Source organism: Lissotriton vulgaris, unplaced genomic scaffold, assembly GCF_964263255.1.
Source record: "Lissotriton vulgaris unplaced genomic scaffold, aLisVul1.2 SCAFFOLD_640, whole genome shotgun sequence".
NCBI classification, from domain to species: Eukaryota; Metazoa; Chordata; class Amphibia; order Caudata; family Salamandridae; genus Lissotriton; species Lissotriton vulgaris.
Genome location: NW_028243475.1, coordinates 435,314 through 457,336, shown reverse-complemented (window position 1 = coordinate 457,336; position 22,023 = coordinate 435,314).

Genomic DNA, 22,023 nt, shown 5'->3' with positions numbered 1-22,023 from the left:
AGACCACAATCACCCCGCAGCTGCGCTCTATTAAGAGAAATTCAACAAATCTACAAACACAGCGTTTGCTTTACATGCCATGTTTGTAGAGCTGCTACATTGCTGACATTAGTGGGTCAATTTTACAGTTCTTTCCCAATAGCCTATCAAGAGATGGGTTTATATTGATGCAAAACAAGAATCCATCATCACTCCACAAATCAGAGTAACAATTGCATTTAAAGAATAAGTAACTGGTCGAGAAGTGTGGCTTACTGGTTAGAAGCGGCAGACCCTGAAGCAGAGATCAGGTCCGGGACCAGGGTTCAATTCCCGACGTGGCAGGGTCTTGGGCTTGATGTCTGGGGACTCGATAATTCTCTCGCCTCGGCGCCTACTCTAATCATGGGTCCCACGCTGCAACTCTGAGCAATAGCTTGCTTAATCTCCAAAACGGCCCCAACAATACTGGGATGCCTGGCTTCACCTTGGGGGTACCCAGGAGGGGTATCTTACAGGGAGAACCAGGAAGGTTCCACAGCGTTATACAGCGCCGGAACGCCCCGTTGCTGGGGCAGCTGTGCGCTTTACAAGTATACTACATTTACATTTAACTACTACAGATGATCAATCCACTGTTTCTGGTAATATCTGATTACATAATTTGACTATGTTAGTATAAGGGTCACAGCTTCCAAACCATTTCTATGTTAATTTGTGAATGAGGAAGTCACTTCTAAGGTCATCATACAATAATTAAACTTGACCACATTTACCTTTATTCTGTTTCGAGCCACGATCAAGATTAAATAGAGTTGCATCATTGTCAAGGTCATATTGATGTTAATACCACCTCCCAGATAAACACTCTTCCAGCTCTCAGCAGAAAGCAGACCACTTGTATCATATTACCAAGAACATTCTTTCAGATATATATATATATATATATAGTGTGCTTAGTCCATCTCACTTATGGAAAACAACAATTCTACCAATGTTCACAATGCAAACAACATTAGACTAATTCTGTGCATTCTACTCTTGTTGAATTACATTTTATGCATAACACAATGTCCTTTGTAAGCTCCACCGTGAAGGGAGCTCTGCTGCTTCCTCACACCGGTGGGGAGGTCATGCATACTTTCAACAAATAACAAATCCGATTGCAAAGTTTGCAACCCCCATAATTATGTTCACATGAGTTGACAAATGTGATTACTCTGTATTGCAATGGCCTTCGTCTCCACATCAAGGCTTCCGAAGGATCCTGGACTCCTATTATGCTGAGGAGTCCTGCAACCACCACCAAGTGTAGGAGGTGACTTCCCATTACAGCCAGCAGTTTCCCCCTGTTCTTCATTCCTGTAGAGTTGGTGTCAACAGCTACCATCCTATTTAGTGGCCCTGCTTTTGGGCAAGGAATTCATTTATCTAGGGCTAGGGAGATGTTTTTACTGTCTGTTTGAGGTAGGTACCCACCTCAGGTAAACCCTAGCTATATATGGGGAGAGGATGTAGCCTTGTGGCTAGGGCGGTCAAACTCAAAGGTGGGGAATGGGGTTCGAGTCTTGGCAACGACGCTCAGCATCCTGTTATTCTGGGTAAATCACTTAATCTCCTTGTTTCAGTCATTGCATCTAGATATATGATACAACAAGTAACATCATACCTACAACAAGTTAAACTATTGGCTTTGTCAGTGGTTGTTAGTTGCATAAGATAAATGATGGTACCACCGTTGGAGTCTGTGCTTTTCTAAACCTGAAGTGTACTTGCCTGTGTAACCAATTCATGGCTTGGCGTGTGTATCCAAATTGCAAATCTGCCTAAAGCCCCTTAATGTGGCGCTGTATGTGTGGAAATGCACCGTCTTTTCAATTTTTTTAAGCAAAAGTGTGGAGTGATACTTGGTGCTGCACACGCGAGGTCTGGTTCCTGATGCACATAACCACATAGCTCACAGAGACCTTACACTGCCGCACACAGAGAAAAAAAATGTGAGGGAACATTGATTGCAACAGTATACTGGTTTCAAAGTAGATGATGGAGGTTATGAAAGAGGGTACATTGGGTACATGGAGAATGGAATTTACACAATTGTAGAGGAAAAGGGGTGAGACTTTGAGCTTTTGCAGCTATGATGCAATGTTCGAGGCGGGACCTAGTCAAGCGGTGCAGGCAGGAGACGAGCGGAACCTGCCGTGAAAGATGACAGATCTTCTGGGCAAGTGTTACAGGGAAGTGAAAGCTCCAGAGGGAAATAAGCCACTGTGTATTAGACACCGTTGGCAGAGGGTGGAGCGTTAGGAAGGAGTGTGGAAACGGCCAGCTTATGTGCCCATGCGGCTTGTTCACCTGTCGCTCCCCCTCCCAGAGGTCACTGTACTTTATTCTATTTTCCATCTGTATCTAGTTACCCACAACATGTTGAGTCATATAAGCCTGTCCAGCACGACCTGCCGACCTCCCTGTCTGTATCCACCTCCTTTCCCCTGTGAGGACCATAGCTGGTCAGAGCTTGCCAAAGGCCACACTGGCCAAAAGGGAAGGCCAGTAAAAACAAACCCGGATTAAAGAAGCTAAGTACTGTGAAAGATCACAGAGAAGTGTTTAATTGGAGGCAAAAGCACGTAATGCTTTTATGAAGACTGTGAAAGGCAGCGGAGGAATGCACAACTATATCTGAAAAGGGATAGTGCAGCGTGTACTACACCTTTATTAGCTGCCTTCCGCAGCCTGCCCTTTCTTTGTTTTTGCTTCCATTCTTTCATTTGTTCTGGACATAGTCTTGTGTGCGCTATAAGTTTTAGAGTCTTTTGGCAGAGGTCACAGAGAGCAGGCAACAATGCCACCTTTTATAAGGCAGAATAAACAGATAGGACTTAGGATGGGCTGAAGGGTAAGTGGCAAGTAAACTGATTAGGGCTTAACGGTTGGGCTGAAAGTGATAATCACTTTCTAACCCCAATAATGGAACAACTAATTATAGGAAGAGAATGCGCCTTTAAAGGCCGTTGCATCACCCAAACATCAGAAAAACTTGATGAGATAAGTAACAACATCATGGGTTGGCCTTACAGGGCTCAGCTGGTTAATGAAAACAAGGGATGCAATATACCATCAACTAATCGCAAAGTTGACCTAGAAAAGGAAATAGAGATGTGGACAATGCACACAAAAGTGGATTACACCAACATAATTAAATCATGCACCGAGCTGAAGCTTTGTACGACAATATAGATCAAAGGGATACTTTGCTATCAAAGTAGCCTCAACAGAGGAAATCTACGTCTTTTGAAAGCCTTCCCAGCATCACATTACTTAAAATCAAAGGATATAGGCAGTAGGCTTCAGGGGTGTGGAATTTAATAAAATATCTACTTCTCCATGGGGCATGTTGCTTCATAAATCTACTTGTCTTTTAAAAAAATCCACTTGTCCACTTTGTGCCATGTAATGCAGTGACCAATTAGTGCAGAAATCGCATTATATACTAGCTCTGAAATAGCCCCTCTGATTATGCCAGGGCTCCTTCAATTCCCTTAGGTTTCCACAGATCTAAATACTGGGGGCTGAAGGTAATGGTAAGCAACAGTTCCAGGGTTGGAATACCCTTTTGAGTCTGTGCAAACCTACTAACTTGCATGTTTTAAGGGTTTTCACCAACTCTTCTTTAATCCTTTCCCCTACTGAGAAAGCTTGGATACTTCCTCCTGACAATGGCAGACATAAAACTTCTTCCTGGGTTGGGAAAAACGTGGTTGGAGGGGAAGTAAACTTGCAAACACTCAGATTTTCGTATGAGCAAATTTGCTCATGCTAAAATGCAGTTCACAAATATTTTCTAGGAGTACTATTTCTTGGACTACTTCTGTAAAGTGTTGGGAATTCATGAAAGTCGTATATCTGCACTTAATCCAAGGACATGCCTGCGATTTATTTAATAATTGGGCCCCTAATTAGGTCTGGCGTTAACCATGACCTTTTGTGTTTATCAAAATGTTGTCTCTCTCTCTCTCTGTCCATCAGCTAGCTTCACGGTGAGTGACAGCATTCTGTTCTTTCACAAGGAGCATATCAACACAGTTGTTTTGTTCAGTGCCAGGAACTACTGTGCAATGTGTGCTTTTTGAGACCAAAACTATTTTTGCTTTTGCCAGTGTTTTTATAGTTATGAGGGCCCAAAATTTCCCACACCAATAAGGTTTTACAAAACAATGCCAGTGAATCATTGACAAAACCAAAAGGCTGACCAACAATTTCAGACCTACTGCCTTCACCAATGCTTATTTATTTTAATGTTTCCCATAATCGTATTAAAACTGGTTAGACAGATTTTCCATTATGAATATATTTGAGAAATACTAGTGTATATCAACACAATTTACTAAATGATGCTGCAAAGAATTGGTACCTAAATATTTTCAGTAGTTTAGCAAAATATTTTTGCATTTTTGTTTTGTGAACATTTTAGTTTAAAGGCAAAGAATCATCAATCATGCTTTCAAGCTTCTGCAAGTATTCACATGTAACCAGAGAGCATTCTGGGAGCAGTATAGATAGCCTCATATTGCTAAAAATTGAAAATGTGTGTACACATTTTTATACTCTAACCTGTCAGTAGTGCAGTCTGAGCTTACATTTATTTAGAGTGCTTGCCCTAATAATAAAGCCTTTGCATTAATGAACCATAAATACAAGTTTGAACAGCATTAACTCATGGATATAAATATTACCTTAACTGCAATCAATGCCTTTCCCTGATTCATAATGTGTTACTGTAAACTGTCATCCAGGGGAGGGGGTTGGGCCTACTTGTCCCAAGGACAAAATACACATGAAAACTTGTTGCCCTTGACCCCAAACAATATGTCCCGGGCGTCAGGCGATAGGAATTCCACATCCCTGAGGCTTAATTTCTGCAATTTTCTAAACCGTTTTTGTTAAATTGATTTACTCCTAAAAGGATGACTTTGCAAATTGTGATACAAAAGTAGATAAAACATCAAACTTGAACTACCCAATCCCTCAAACATTGAGTAGCAAGTCTAATTCTACGTGTGGTCGATACATCCATCAAATTCTTTATTCGGTTAAAACCTTTAACCGTAAAAGACACAAGTACATAAAGAAAAGATAAAACAATAAACTGTCTAACATCCTAACAAAAAACATAGAATATACTAAAACCACATAATTAATAGGTATAAATCAAATAGTCCATCCAGTCAGAGCAACATCAGATGGTTAAACATAATTCGAAAGCAGATTATAAACCTTTCCTCATTCTTATCCCAGTTTGCATAAACTTCACAACAGCTCAGCAAACATGCTGATGGCAGCGACTGAGTGTAGATCAGTGCCTGTGTGGCTCACTGGTTAGAGGCGGCAGACCCGAGAGCAGAGGACGGCCCGGGACCAGGGTTCGATTCCCGGCGCGGCAGGTTTCTGGACCAGGGTCAGCGGACTCGATAATTCTCTCGCCTCGGTGCCCACTCTGATCAGCGATCACACTCGGCAACTCTGGGCATTAGCTTGCCTCATCTTCACTAACGGCCCCACCAGACTGCCGGGGATGCCTGGTCTCACCCTGGAGATACCCATTAAGGGACCATCTCTCAGGGAAGCCAGGAAGGGTTTCGCAGCGGTCGAAGCGCCTTGGGACCCTACGGGTAAGTAGTGCGCTATATAAATGCCTATACATTTACATACATTTACATTTGTCTGCACCGACCAAGATTGGCACTCTTTAAAATATGAACCAGATATCTTCTCACTTAATGGGTACATAAAAGTTACAAAAAGAAAGTGAATCATCGTTTGTTCGGAGTGTGAGTCACACGGACACACATTCAAATGCCTATTATAAGACAGAGCTGCACTGTAGGAAAAGCAACCAAGCAATGCACTACATTCAGTCTCGGGTGCATCAACAGAAACCTTTGTTGACTATTTTGGACCCAAAAAAAGATAAGGCTCGAAGTCTAAAGTTGTCAGAATACGTATATAAGCTGAGACAGTATTTTTTAGTTTCTCAATACGCTCCCTCTTTTCCCTGTACGTAGCAAAATATTTTGATTTGATTGCTTCTTTACACTAGAAAGTAAGAGTATCAGCTTCACTTTATAACTTCGGCATATTCAACATAAGGCTGAGCTTCTTTATATGTAGTAACCAGGGTATTTTCAGGGCATTGTGTATCCTTAAGAAGTCACGCAGTACCAGGTGCTTGAAAGATGCCTCTGTGGTTTAAATACTCAACCAAAGAAGAAAGGGTCAGAGCTTAATATGATCTGTTTTGTAATCTATGCCTAGCTCTGAGCGGCAGATAACATAGCAGTGCTCTGTGCTACTGTAAAACATCTGCTGCCTTCAGACCCCACATCCCTGCACCATAAGTAGCAATCATTACACATTTCATCTTATATAGTGCAAGAAATTCTTTAAGGGGTTCCCCTCCCAGTTTTGGCGAAAACTTGAAAAAGGCTGTGACAGAGTGACTTGCTTTACACACACAACTAAAAGAAATTCAGCACTCCCAAGGAGAGGCACTTGATAAAACAAAAAGAAAGCACCTGGAAAGGAGGCTCAGCACTCATAGAATGAGGCACATCAAAAAACAGTTTCAAAATAAAGCCTGGGATTTTATTCATGCAACACTCTCTAACAAAAAGACTTCTCAAGATGTCAAACGAATCAAATAAAACAACATGCAAATGTATATATACCCACAAAACGGCCTCTCACCACTTCAAAGAAACCGAAGGGACACAACAGGGGGCCAGTAAGATCTTCAGATGCCTATACACTGCAAACTGTCACCGCCGCCTTTTCAAATGATCCATTTGGTTTTCATTGGTGGAAACGCAGCAAGGCAATTAATTGTTGGAACGCTCTTTCGTAGTCTCCCAGAAGGCACCACCCCGGCCCTCAGGTAAGCCTCTCTGTTGCCTCATGCAAACTCGTAGTGAGTGCTGGTGATCGTTAAAAAAGAGTGTGTGGTGCAGTTCTTAAAATAACCCAGTGTCCCTGCAGTTCATAGGTTCTCTCCCGCAAGTCCCCAGGATGTATATATATGTGCACAAGCAAATAATAATGAAACACTCACAAAATAATCAATTACATGAGATAAAACACAAGCAGATAATGATAAAACATGTAAATATTAATAATGAAACACTCACAAGTCAGATAATAACTGAGAAGCTGAAAATAATAATGGAATATTACCAATCAAATATTAAACAACACAAGCAAATAATAAAGGACGTTGAACGCAATTAAAATAAAAGACTCAAGGGAAAGGTATGGGACAGAGGTAATTTACCCTGGTTCACAAAAAAAGTGATGTGTTATGAGTTTCGTTGGGCCCGGATCCATTACATGTGTTTTAACTGGTTAATAGTAAGGTCTAGATCTTCTATGAAGAGACAACGTGTATCTGGAGGCCAAGCGAGGTCTGAACTAGCAAAACTGCGTCATCCGCGTACAATAAGGCTGGTATTTGACATAAGCCTGCTCTTGATACATCCAGGCCAAAACAAGGTATATATCAAGTCTGTTAATGTAAAGGGTAAAAAGAAAAGGAACGAGTATGCAGCCCTGGCACCCCTTCAATAGGGACGGTAAATGATTCAGTTGTCACACCCCTCAGACCATAGCTACCGCTTGCCATCGCCCCCATGCACAGTGGCCTCAAGAAGGTGACAATGCCATCCTCCACTCCAATACCAGACATCAACTGCCAAAGTTTAGAGCCATTGACACAATCTAATGCTAGGTTTAGCGTGAAACACAGTGCTGCCCCTATCTATGAAGTATTTACTAATCAAAGGGGGAGGAGCTTAAACGAGCTGCAAGATGCCCACTTAATAGAGGGCTCTGCAGATCGGATTACAAAATCCGCCACCATCCTGCGTTTAGGCGGAACACAGGAAGATTGGAGTGGCAGGCCCCCAACGGGTGACATTAGTTTAATTGCAGTGGGGAAGGAGTGCTGGCCTAGCCCCGCGACTCTGAGACATTGCCGTGGGGGGCCCGGCACCTGGTACATGCAACCTGGCGCCAAGAGCGACGAATGCCAAAACCTAGTTGGTGGCCGCTTGGAGAGCCGCCAATTACAACTAGCTGGGGAGCAGTGACTGGATTGGACTTGGGGTGTCTGTGTACGGCCTGTGACAGAGACCCAGTAGACGACTTTGGTGAGGCGGGTGACTGCCGAGGTGGGCCAGTTGCCCCTATTTTACAGCCTGAGACACGACTGTTTGCCCTGAGAGCCACTGCTGGCATCCGGAGGATCAGTAGATTGCGGGCAGTGAGATTCGCAGGACGGGAGGCCTGGCGGGCATCCTGGAAACGGCGGAAGGGAACCCTGCGACTGTGAGGCACAGGCAGACTGCTGCGGCCTACAACGCGAATGGTGAGGGAATCCATCAGAACTCTGCAGGCAGTGGGGTGCCCAACCCACTACACTTCCCGTGTCAGTACTGACATCCGAGGTCTGTCACCTGGGGCGAACGGGGTGAGGAGCCACGCCGGGGGTAATGCTGCGCTGCTGATGGGGGGTCATGTATAGCGGTGTGTGAGGATCCAGCACGGGCAACCCTTGGCAGGCTGTGACTGAGTAGAGCTGCCCCATATAGTATCCACAAATGCCAAGGATCACCACCTGAGGGGTCCTCACACATTGCCGGACAAAGTGGGGGGACCTATCTGGTGTTTGAGACCGGGCGCACTCTACGCCCTCCCTGCCCACCGGTGGTACTACGGATGTCTAACGGCGCCACGGGCCGTGGTTTGCCTCGCCCCGGCACATAATAGCTCCATATCTCCCTAAGCAGTGCCACCGGGAGAGAGAACCTGAGGCAAGGTGAGGCCTGCTAGTGCCCCCCCCCCATGGTCGCACTGGGGTGAGGCAGGCCAGTGTAAAGAACGACTGAGGGATCTTGGCACAGGAAGGCTTGCTTCCTAGTCTCAATTCACTGCAGCAGTTGGAAAACTGAACTGGTGACCATGGACAAACAGGACACCAAGCAACCTAAGCTTTCATTCGAAGGCAGGCACTCCACACGCCAGGGAGACCAGGATACCCGAGAGGGAGCACTGGAGGGCGTGTACTCCCTGGAAGGCGACACCAAAGAACACTCACAGCAGCCTTGCCAGGCCAACGGGCCAAGCCGTGAGGGAAACGGCGATAGCAGGAGCGGGAGCGGGAAACCGGAGCCACCGGACCACACCTCCCAGCAGCCCCTGGGGCGCCAGCGCGCCCGTGACGCGGCAGAAGCGCCAGGAGGCGCCAGAAAAACGCTGACCCCCGCGAGACCTGGGGGAACACCAAAGAACACTCACAGCAGCCTTGCCAGGCCAACGGGCCAAGCCGTGAGGGAAACGGCGATAGCAGGAGCGGGAGCGGGAAACCGGAGCCACCGGACCACACCTCCCAGCAGCCCCTGGGGCGCCAGCGCGCCCGTGACGCGGCAGAAGCGCCAGGAGGCGCCAGAAAAACGCTGACCCCCGCGAGACCTGGGGGAACACCAAAGAACACTCACAGCAGCCTTGCCAGGCCAACGGGCCAAGCCGTGAGGGAAACGGCGATAGCAGGAGCGGGAGCGGGAAACCGGAGCCACCGGACCACACCTCCCAGCAGCCCCTGGGGCGCCAGCGCGCCCGTGACGCGGCAGAAGCGCCAGGAGGCGCCAGAAAAACGCTGACCCCCGCGAGACCTGGGGGAACACCAAAGAACACTCACAGCAGCCTTGCCAGGCCAACGGGCCAAGCCGTGAGGGAAACGGCGATAGCAGGAGCGGGAGCGGGAAACCGGAGCCACCGGACCACACCTCCCAGCAGCCCCTGGGGCGCCAGCGCGCCCGTGACGCGGCAGAAGCGCCAGGAGGCGCCAGAAAAACGCTGACCCCCGCGAGACCTGGGGGAACACCAAAGAACACTCACAGCAGCCTTGCCAGGCCAACGGGCCAAGCCGTGAGGGAAACGGCGATAGCAGGAGCGGGAGCGGGAAACCGGAGCCACCGGACCACACCTCCCAGCAGCCCCTGGGGCGCCAGCGCGCCCGTGACGCGGCAGAAGCGCCAGGAGGCGCCAGAAAAACGCTGACCCCCGCGAGACCTGGGGGAACACCAAAGAACACTCACAGCAGCCTTGCCAGGCCAACGGGCCAAGCCGTGAGGGAAACGGCGATAGCAGGAGCGGGAGCGGGAAACCGGAGCCACCGGACCACACCTCCCAGCAGCCCCTGGGGCGCCAGCGCGCCCGTGACGCGGCAGAAGCGCCAGGAGGCGCCAGAAAAACGCTGACCCCCGCGAGACCTGGGGGAACACCAAAGAACACTCACAGCAGCCTTGCCAGGCCAACGGGCCAAGCCGTGAGGGAAACGGCGATAGCAGGAGCGGGAGCGGGAAACCGGAGCCACCGGACCACACCTCCCAGCAGCCCCTGGGGCGCCAGCGCGCCCGTGACGCGGCAGAAGCGCCAGGAGGCGCCAGAAAAACGCTGACCCCGCGAGACCTGGGGGAACACCAAAGAACACTCACAGCAGCCTTGCCAGGCCAACGGGCCAAGCCGTGAGGGAAACGGCGATAGCAGGAGCGGGAGCGGGAAACCGGAGCCACCGGACCACACCTCCCAGCAGCCCCTGGGGCGCCAGCGCGCCCGTGACGCGGCAGAAGCGCCAGGAGGCGCCAGAAAAACGCTGACCCCCGCGAGACCTGGGGGAACACCAAAGAACACTCACAGCAGCCTTGCCAGGCCAACGGGCCAAGCCGTGAGGGAAACGGCGATAGCAGGAGCGGGAGCGGGAAACCGGAGCCACCGGACCACACCTCCCAGCAGCCCCTGGGGCGCCAGCGCGCCCGTGACGCGGCAGAAGCGCCAGGAGGCGCCAGAAAAACGCTGACCCCCGCGAGACCTGGGGGAACACCAAAGAACACTCACAGCAGCCTTGCCAGGCCAACGGGCCAAGCCGTGAGGGAAACGGCGATAGCAGGAGCGGGAGCGGGAAACCGGAGCCACCGGACCACACCTCCCAGCAGCCCCTGGGGCGCCAGCGCGCCCGTGACGCGGCAGAAGCGCCAGAAAAACGCTGACCCCCGCGAGACCTGGGGGAACACCAAAGAACACTCACAGCAGCCTTGCCAGGCCAACGGGCCAAGCCGTGAGGGAAACGGCGATAGCAGGAGCGGGAGCGGGAAACCGGAGCCACCGGACCACACCTCCCAGCAGCCCCTGGGGCGCCAGCGCGCCCGTGACGCGGCAGAAGCGCCAGGAGGCGCCAGAAAAACGCTGACACCCCACTCGCCCCGCGAGTCGCGCGCGGGAGCGACCGGGAGAAGCCCGGGACAAGGGCGGGACAGTCTACGGCAGTCCACGGCAAGACCAGGCAGGGCTGGGCCACCCATCTAACATCTCCAGCAAATATGGGTAAGCGGAAATGCGGCGCTACCACACAAGAGGGCGGAAAAAAAGCAAAAGTGGCAAAACAATCTGACTCTATTCTGTCCTATCTTACTTCTGCGGTGGGGGCTTTAACCAAGGAAATTGCTACAGCACAATTAGAACTGGGCTTGATTGCTAAATCTCCCCTCCCAGCCACATCATCTGAAATACAATCCATCCCTTTAGAGCCTGATATCATTATAACAAAACCCACAATTGCTACTGTTTCCACTTTACCTCAATCCTGTGCATCCCAAACTTTGCTCCCTACTGTGACCCCGGACACTTTGGGAAATTTAAAATCACCCTCGAAAAAACGCAAGAAGAGGGAGGCCCCCCCCCCGAGCCACTCATGGGATGGAGGAGTCTCTAAAGGATCTTATCGAGGCGCTTTTTGAGGAACGGATTGAACCCCTTTTAGTGGGAATTGCAAAAGACATAGTAGACACAATGACCACATGTCTTGATGGCTTGTTAAAAAAATGTGTGCTAATTGATGATATCGCGAAAAAACTTGATAGCTTGCATCTTGGCGAGAAAAAGGCCGTAGATTGTCACAGAGCACAACACCTACCCTTACCACCACCTGAGACTATCTCTGAGCCCATGGAATCAGTTATAGCAGGCTCACAGGTTGCCCAACCTCCCACACCCATTATTCCACAGGAGATCCACTCAACACCTGGGTCTACTAATTTTCCTGGAAGTAAGATCCATCTAAACTTGCCCCCAGCGGTAGTACCCTACGTAGCTGTTTTCTTAGGGGTGCCCCCGCTAAGGGAAGGAGAGGAGGAGTCAACTCCTGAACTTATTGGAAAAGCAAAGAAATGGTGTGATGATTTCAGCAGTGGTGATTCAAATACATCCTCCAGTATTATAGCCGCTAGAAGGGTAGGATGGGTGGGAAAACGGGCTAAAAATGTGAAAGGTGATTGTGTAGTGATAAACTTTAACAACGACCATTGCCCGAGCACTTTGTTCTGGGATGGATCAGATATTAAGGAAAGTGATAACCTCAGGGCAGTCCCACTAGGTTTCTTTTATCCCCCACAGCCCCTTTTTCATCCACAGAGGATGCCCCCCCCAATTACGGTCCCATCAATGAATGGGTGGCAAACCGTAACTAGGAACGAGAAACGAAATCGATTAGCGTCCCATAACACAGGCCCTATTATGGATTTGGTAAATCGTTTTAATCCTCTAAGTGATCTGAACATCAACGATTGACTACCTTTATCTCAAACATCACCTATAATAGTTATGCCTGAGAGGGTAACCCCCCTACCATGTACATTCATGACTTGGAACGTGGCAGGAATAAGAGCTAAAATATCTGACCCTACTTGGACCCAATATATTTCTACACATAAGGTCATAGCTCTGCAAGAAACGTGGGACACTTCACTTTCTTTTTATTTAGATGGATTTCTAAGTTACACAATACCTGCCAGCACCAGTAAAGCGGGGAGAGCAAAAGGGGGGCTCATCACACTTTTTTCGTTAGATCTAGTAGGATCTTTTAACTTATTGAATTCAGGTTCCCCAAACATCCTAGCAATAGAGTGGACAGTCTCCCCAAGCTGTATTATACTAGTAATTAATTTTTACAATGCTTGGGGTGGATCAAATGAATATGAACATGTGCATTGTTTGGCGAACATGATAAATAACTTCAGTCAAAATTCACATACTCCTTTCGAAATTCTCTTAATGGGCGATTTCAATAGCCACAAATGTCATTTGCCCTGCCAATCATTAGATGCAGACTCTCCTGACGGAGCCTGCATTCCTCACTTTGAACACACCAAAATGGGGGAGACACTTGACCTATTGTGTGCGAATTCCAATCTATACGAATCTTTTAAAACTGCTAATAATGAGAAGGTCCCTACGTACAAAGGTACAATCAAAGGGACAATAATTGATTACATATTTATGACCGTAGGCTTAATTTCAAAGGCAAGTGACTATAAAGTCACTGTTTCACACCATAGTGATCATAACCCTCTGTCAACTGCTATACACTGGAGTGACTTATGGCGCAGGCAGGTGGATCAGCCCCGGGTTTGCGCCTTGACGGTGCCCAGTGATCAGGGCAGACGACTTAGATGGGGTATGGCCATGGAGGAACGGTTTATGGAAACCCTACTTCCCAAAATTGAGGGACCTATAGAAACTTGTCTAGATCATACCGCCTCGAACCCTCAGGTTGTTGCAGCTTTTAATTGTATCTGTGCACAAACTGTTAAGGATCTTTTAAAACCTAAATCTAAGTACCCCCCAAAGCCCCACAAATGGTTTGACAGCAAATGTTCAAGGGCACATAGAGAATTGAAAACGGCTCTTAGGGCCAAAAAAAGGGACAAAGAACTAATCTCTGATTTAAGACGGGCCTATAAAACCATCGTGAGGGCAAGGAAAAACGAAATCAAGAATAATGCTTGGACTGATCTTCTCAATGTAGATGTTTTAAAAAACAGTAAACAGTTTTGGGAAATTATTAACCACTCCTTTTTTTCAGGAGAGAACAATCTGAACACAGATTGTGTAATCCCAGACGAAAGATGGGTACAGCACTTTAGTAAGATCTACGGGGGTGAACCGTCAGTTTGTCCAAGTACTACTGTGGCGACTTTTTGTACAGCCACAGTGGTAATTACGGAAGAGCAGGTCCTTAAAGCCATTGCGGATACCACAAAAAATAAGGCTCCAGGCCCGGATGGTGTCCCGGCAGACTTTTTTAAATATTGTCCAGTACTTTGGAGTAAAGTTTTGACCAGAGTATTTAGAGCAGCAGCCGAAGGATGCCTACCTCAAACCTGGGCAACATCCATAATAGTCCCCATCTTTAAGAAGGGAAATCGGGAGGACCCTGGGTGCTATCGCCCTATTTCCCTTATCGACTCTACTTTTAAAATCTTGGGTAGAGTCCTTTTGAATCAACTAAGGGAAAATATTGAAATGCATGGGGGACTCTCGAATATCCAATATGGCTTTCGGGAGAATAGGGGGACATTGGAACAATGCTCCAACCTCCACCTTCTAGTCTCCAGGTATACGGTGGCCGGGGAGGGGACAGTTTATCTGGCCTTCATGGACCTCTCCTCGGCTTTCGACCTGGTGAACAGAAGCAAGCTGTGGACTATCCTATTAGATTTAGGTATAGAGGAACCCTTGGTGGCATTTATGGCAAGGCTACATCAAGATCTTAAGGCAAAAATAAGAGTCACCAGGGACGGTAGGTGCTCAGAAAGTTTTAATTCTGAAAAAGGGGTGCGACAGGGTTGTATCCTGGCCCCCCTTCTTTTTACTATTTATATAAATGGTCTCGGGAAATATCTTGAAACAGGATTGGCGGATGTCCCACGTGTAGGAGGTGCTCAAATCCCAGCCCTCCTATACGCGGACGATGCCGTCCTGATAGCGCGAACAGGGATTAGCCTACAGATTCTTCTGGACCGTTTTGGCTCCTTTATGGAGAACCTAGACTTGAAAATTAATGTGTCCAAGTCCCACACTATGATCATTGGCCGTAAAGTTAACATGTTGCAGAAAAAATCTTTTATATGTAAAGGGGAGACCCTTTCTAGGGTCCCAGTTTTTCCTTACTTGGGAGTCCTTTTTGATCACAGAGGGTCTTGGGTTCCACAGGTCACAGCTAAAAGTCTCAGCTTAGCACGATCCTCATCAGCCTTGCTGGCCTTCACAAAGCGATTGGGAGCAAAACCAATGGAGGCTGTGATTAAAATATATAATAGCAAGTGCGTTCCAATCGCTATGTACGGATCTGCGATTTGGGGCTACGTAGAGACGGCAAAAATTCAGAGGGTGGAAAACAGTATCATCAGGAATATTTTATCCGTTCCAGACTCTACACCTACCTTCTCTATTCATGAGGAAATAGGCCTACGATACATCTCTGATAAACTTAAATTGGCACCCCTCCTTTTTTGGGTCAAAACGTGGTTGAATCCCGAGCTGACGTTAAATCATGCCATCCTTAGGGACGTCATCGCAAGGGATAACGCCATGAGAATTCCCTGGCTAAAATTTATTAAATCTACCTTATTAATGCTGGGGAGACCGGAACTTTTTAATGACCCAACTAATATTAGGAGGGAAGATGTTGGGTGGATTAAGCGGATGTTTATGGATAGGGCCCGTATGGATAGAGAAGATCTGGAACTGAGGAAACCCATGGTAAGGGCACATACTGTTTTAATTACTTCACCCACCATGGAACCTTACCTAAAAACCGTGACTAATCCTCTGCATAGACTGCTATTGACCAAATTTAGGATGAATTTAATTCATTATACCTTAGGAAATTTTCCGGTGTGGTCAAAACCTGAGGATGGTCCGCCATGCGGTTGTGATAACTTCTCAGTTCAGGACACCCTTCATTTTATATTTTTCTGTGATTTTTATAGCACTGAAAGGAAGAAATATCTATTCCCAGTTCTGAAGGCAGCGGGCTTTACTCAAATAAGGCCAGCCCTAATTTTCCTTCAAATGTTAACAGACACTTATACTATGTTCAGTGTTGCTTGCTATCGAACTTCGGCTTTTAGAACTAGAAAAAAAAGGCTACCCCAGATTGACCTGTTTTAACTCAAATTTGTTTTTAAAGGAAACATTTTTAAAACTATTGCATGCAACAATCTGATGAAATGTAATCATTATGTAGAAATTCATTCTTTTTAATGTGATCAAGTGATGTTTTTAAATACTGTATCGTGTTTGTTTTATGCCTTTTATGATTTTAGCAAAAATCGAATAAAGAGTATTTTGACTGACTGACTGACTGACTGACTGACATCAAAGAGCTGCTACTAGACATGAAATCAAGCTTGAGAGCCATTGATATCAAACTTGACATACTCGCCTCTAGACTCGACCACATGAAACACAGGGCGGACTAACACGATGACAGAATTGAACAAGCAGAGGCACGCATTTCGGAAGCGGAGGAAGCACAGGCTGAAACTAAAGAACGCCTGCTTCAAATGGATAAAGTCCTGGAGCTCGTCAAAGCAAAGAACAGTGATCTGGAATTCAGGTCGAGGCGCTACAACCTCCACATAACTGGTATTCCTGGATCCACAACTATTCCCACCACGATGGACGATTACTTTGAGTCCCTCTTGAGAGACCTGTTCCCAGACACACTGTCCCCTTAATTCATAGTTGAGCGCTGTGCATAGATCCTTGGGACCCAGACCTCCTCCGGGGGCCCCAGCGTGCCCCATCATAGCGCAGTTATTAAATTACAGAGACACTGTATTGTGCTTGGCATGCGAAAAGCAGCACTTAACGCACCAAGGTAACCACATCTTGTTATACCCGGATTTGACCATCGCAGTCCAGAGCTCCAGAAAAAAAATTCTACCAGTTAAAAAAAGTGCTTCTGCAAGCTAAGGTCCTCTATTGTACCCTCCCAAGCTGTGCATCATGAAAAATGGAATACTGCATTTCTTCACCGATGCCAAGGAGACCCTGCGATTTGCCATAAAGTTGAACAATAGTCTATCATCACCAGCAGGATTGCCAAAGACAGCAGGAGACTCGTCCTTGGCCACAAATGACTAAGCCCTCAAGGTTGATGCATGGGCTCCCAAAGAAGGCAGAATTGACTAGGCGGAATAATGATCACAAGTCAAGCATCACAGGTAAGTGACTGGGCGGGTGGCTGTCCAAGGGTTAACTACCCCTCTGACTGTGATACCCCGATCTACTGTGTCGCCAGAGGTAGTCACATTGGGTTGTAACCCATCCGATCATCCACCCTACATGGTGGGGTAGTCCGCACGATCTTGTTCCAAACCCAGGGATGTATCCTGTGATTTTTTCTATTTCTACATGGGAACGATTGGGCGAGGGTTGCAGGTGTGGGGGGGTGGCTGAGTGGGTGAGCTGGCACACTGTAAGGTCTGCAGAACAACGCATGGTACATACGAAGGCACCTCTAGCCGGAACAAGGCACAAACTCCTAACAGACCCTGTGAGCCATGGCATCAGGTACACAGACATTCACTTTGGGTGATGTCTATCAAATGCCTAACCTGGAACATTAGGGACATAAACAACTATCGGAAATCGAGGTCAGTGCATGCTTTCATGACATAACACCTCACTGACATTTGTTTCCTGCAAGAAACTACACTTGTCAGCCCACACAGCCCCAGGTTTGAAGGCGCAATGGTACGGTGAGGCCTTTACTTTATTATATTCCAATTATGCTAGAGGGGTAGCTATTCTTCTCAGAAAAGTGCTCCAAAGACGTCTCAGGGAGGTCACGGTGGACAAAGAAGGCAGGTACATTTTATAATCACAGGCACACTACAGACGAAGCCTCTCACACTGGTTTCCGTCTATGGCCTGAATACTGATGACCCAGGGTTTTTCATTAATTTGTGGCGTTTGGTCATGGTTGTAGCTATGGGGTGCAGATATGGGGGGGCTTTAATGTAGCCCTAAATGACATCTATGACAGATCAGGCTCAGAGCGGCATCCCCATCCCAGAGCAGAAGACACTCCCAAAGCCCTTTTTACAAGATCATAGCCTCCTCGACATTTGGAGATGAGCACACGAGGGACAGCGGGAAGGTACCTGCTTCTCAACCCCCATCACTCCTGGTCCAGGATTGATTACTGGCTTACTTTGCCAGAAGTCGAACTGTGGGAGGCAAAAGTTACCCACCTGCCCCGGTCCTTATCGGATCATGCACCAGTCATGCTTGAATGCCACATACCCCAGGGCATCTTGCGTGCTTTCACATGGCGCCTACCACAGGGAGTGCTGCGAGATGCTTTATTTCCAGATAGGATCAGAAATACAGGCCTAGTTTGACAAGAACTGCACAGCAGAGTCCAACCCCTCCATAGTTTGAGAGGCATTTAAAGCAGTGATTCGTGGGGCATGCATCGCCAAACAGGCGGGTATCTTCAAATCAATTTGTTCCCTGCCGGCCACACTAGAGAATGCCCACTGACGCCTGGAGGGGGAATACAGTTGATCCCATTGTCTGAAGGTATTGGCTACAATCCGGGAGAACATTTCAGAGTATAACATAGAGGCAGAACGTGAGATCAAATACCTCAATAAAGAAGTTCAAGCATGCCGCTATGGGGCAGGGGACTGACCCGGGATAACCCTTGCATGTGTTCTCAATCAATCATGCCCCACAACATATGTCTTTGAATTAGAAGACAGCGAATCATCAGTAGTACAGGACTCACCAGCTAAGGTATTAGACATTATGACCAAGTTCTACACCACACTGTACACCGCACAACCAAACGAAGATGCAGAGTCACTCACTAACTACCTAGACACATTACAGCTGGTATGGCCCGACGATACACTTAGGGAATTTATCAATATGCCTATCACAACTGAGGAAATTATACAAATCATCAAAGCACTCCCTAATGACAAAGCCCCTGGGCTGGACGGTTTCACTGCCCCTTTTATAAAGAATATGCTGAGCTCCTAGCACCTCACCTGCTGGCAATATATGAGGACTCCCTCCATAAGTGTATACTCCCACCTTCGTTGCGTGAGGCGGTGGTCACATCACTACTTAAGCCGGACAAACTGCCCCAAAAGTGTGACTCCTACAGATAGCTTTTACTAATTAATATCAACAACAAGATTCTACCTAAACTCCTTGCTAATCGCCTCTAACCATTACTCCCTAAAATTATTCGACCGGATTGGGCAAGGTTTATTCCTGGACGCTCTATTGCTCACAATCTGTGAACACTGATCGCAGTGTTACATTACTTGCACCCAGATGTACAGGCAATTGCCGCACTTTTGGAAGCCGCTAAGGCATTCGCCTCCCTAGCATGGGACTATCTATTCACATTGCTACAACGAGTGGGGCTTAGCTCCACTTTTATTAGATATGTAAAATTACTATATACCCTGCCCACAGCCAGGATATGGCTCAATGGGTCGCTCTCTGAGCCAATAAAGATAACTTGCGGCACGAGGCAGGGGTGCTCCATCTCACCACTAGTGTTTGCCATTGCCATGAAGCCATTAGCGGCTAGACTTAGGCAAAATCATGCACAGCGCGGCATAGGGTGTACATCGAGAGGGATGATATCGCTGTACACAAATGATATTACTCTCTATGTTTGTAACCCGCGTGACAACCTCGCCCCAGTCATTCGGGAGATGCTCCGGTTTGGAGGGCTCTCCAGAATATATTCATTGGAATAAATCAGTCATTCTCCCTTTCACTGATAACAGGTCTTCATTCCACACCGAGTACCCATTGATATGGGCAGAAGGTCCAGTGCGCTACTTGGGGGTCTGGGTGAGTCGGGATGTCCAAGAATTGTGGACTGCAAACTCCAGTCGAGTGGTTGACTGGCTTGAAATTAGGGTCCCCATTTGGTCTAAACTGCCATTATCGCTAGCCGGCCGCATAGCCATCACTAAGATGGTCATCCTACCCACATTTCTGTATTTATTCCAAAATATCCCGCTGCCCCTCACTCGCACATTCATCCAGAGACTGCGGTCCTGATCTGGGATGGAAAACTCCTTCGCATTTCCTGGGAGGTCCTCACCTTGTCCCCCATGCGGGGTAGGCTGGAATTGTACGCTCTGTGCATGCAGGCCAGTTTTTTCAGTTCTGGACACACCTTACTCCATATAAGCCTCATGTGGCGGATGAGCAGGACCTCGCAGCTCCTCTTCCCCTGGACACTGCCCTCTATGCCCCATACAGAGCCCAGCGCAGAGAAATAAATACAGTGGAAAGTGTCCGATGGGCCTGGGAGGGAATACGTAGGAGTGTGGACACCCCGCACAGATATGCCCCATCTATTCCACTTTGCGATAACCCAATGATGCCTCCCCTCCTAGAGTAAAGAGAAGGACGCAGCGCCTGAACCTGCTTAAGTTCTCAGACCTATACCCAGAGGGCGAGTTCCTGTCATCAGCCACACCTGCTGACTCACGCCAGACAAACGCAGTGGATACACTGCTTTAATACCAAATTAGGGCCATGTGCCTTGACCGGAACCCTGCGTTCACAGCATCACCACAGATGCTACTCCCACTAGAAATGATGCTTAATACGCCCGTAGCCCAGAATTTAATAACTCAGCTCTATTCCGGGGTGCAGTATCACATGCCACAGATAGTAATGCTAACGAGATCCCACTGGGAATTAGATCATGGCTCAGAGTTCGCGGAAGCACATTGGAACTTTTGCTGTGGGCAATTAGCCGATCTCTATCCTAATAATCGACATAGGCTAATACACTTCAATTTCCTACACCGCCTACATCGCACCCATGCACAGCTGCACGCAATACGGCTAACAGATGATCAGAACTGTCATAGATGTGGCACCCCAAGAGCAGATTTTCTCCACCTGGCTTGGGCCAGCCCAGAGGTTGCAAGGTCCTGGGCCACAGTGATTCAGACTATTCACACTATAACAAAATGTTGATTACTGGACACACTGCTTCTTGACCTTCTTGGGTATGTCACAGATGTTCCACCCGCCTCACGCAGATTGGTGGCCATTCTTTTACTGTTAGCAAAACGCAGAGTGGCAATGGTATGCTGCAGTTGTAGATCACCCAAAGGAAGCGACTGGCTCACTGATGCAGTTCACTGTCGCAAGCAACTCTTTAATTACTGGGAGTGGATGCCCCTAGCATCCCGCCCAAGAGATATATGAGGACCATTGCAGGAGTATCTTCTGGTGGAAGAAAATTTCCCTACTCCCTCCAGAGGATACCCTGTCGGTTTCAGCAAAAGCACTGAAGACACTAGCCCACCCCAGCAAACTACCTGATATGCTTTGCGCTTCACAGGGCCCAGATACTTTAGATAGCTCATGGTTAAGTATCTGATGTCGGAAACTTATTAAACATTAGGTCAACATTAGGTCAACGGCAACAGAAAGGATCTGTCGCCAAGTCTGGACTCTCTGCGGAGGACAATTATACCAAGGGGGGACTGTATGGGACGGGCTCATGAGCAAATGGGTTGGTCCTCCTCTCCTCCCTTGTTGCATAGAACTTATACTCCACCAGTCCTAATGAGGTGCCATTTGCTTTTTCGCTCCCTTGTTTCTTCGCGTGTTCTCATTTAGCATGGAAGCAGAGGGGCCTTTGAAGATGACGATTATTCAAAATGTACGCACTACATAATGAATATATAAGGCCTCTCCAGGTCACTCTATACGTTATGTGTTGGTTAATAAAGGTTTTTTAAAAAAAAGTATTTATTGATTAAATGATGCAGGTATAAGCACTGCTCAGTGGTTCCCAACCCAGCTCTGAAATGTATTGTAAATAAGACAAAATGTTATTCACACTGGCACACAGCTTCAGCCAAACTAAGGAGATCCTGCCCATGATCTTAGCTGTAGAATCTATTAAAGAAATCAGGCAATAACACTTTGTGTCCTATTTACAACCCTTCTTGAAACAATAGTGGCATGAGACCATGAAGCTGGAGGGCCTATGCTAGAAACTGCTTTTAAAACTTTAAGTAATAGGGGAACCCAAAGAGAAGGATTATCTTTAAAAATGTCAAATGTAGCCCTATTAAGACCCGGTGC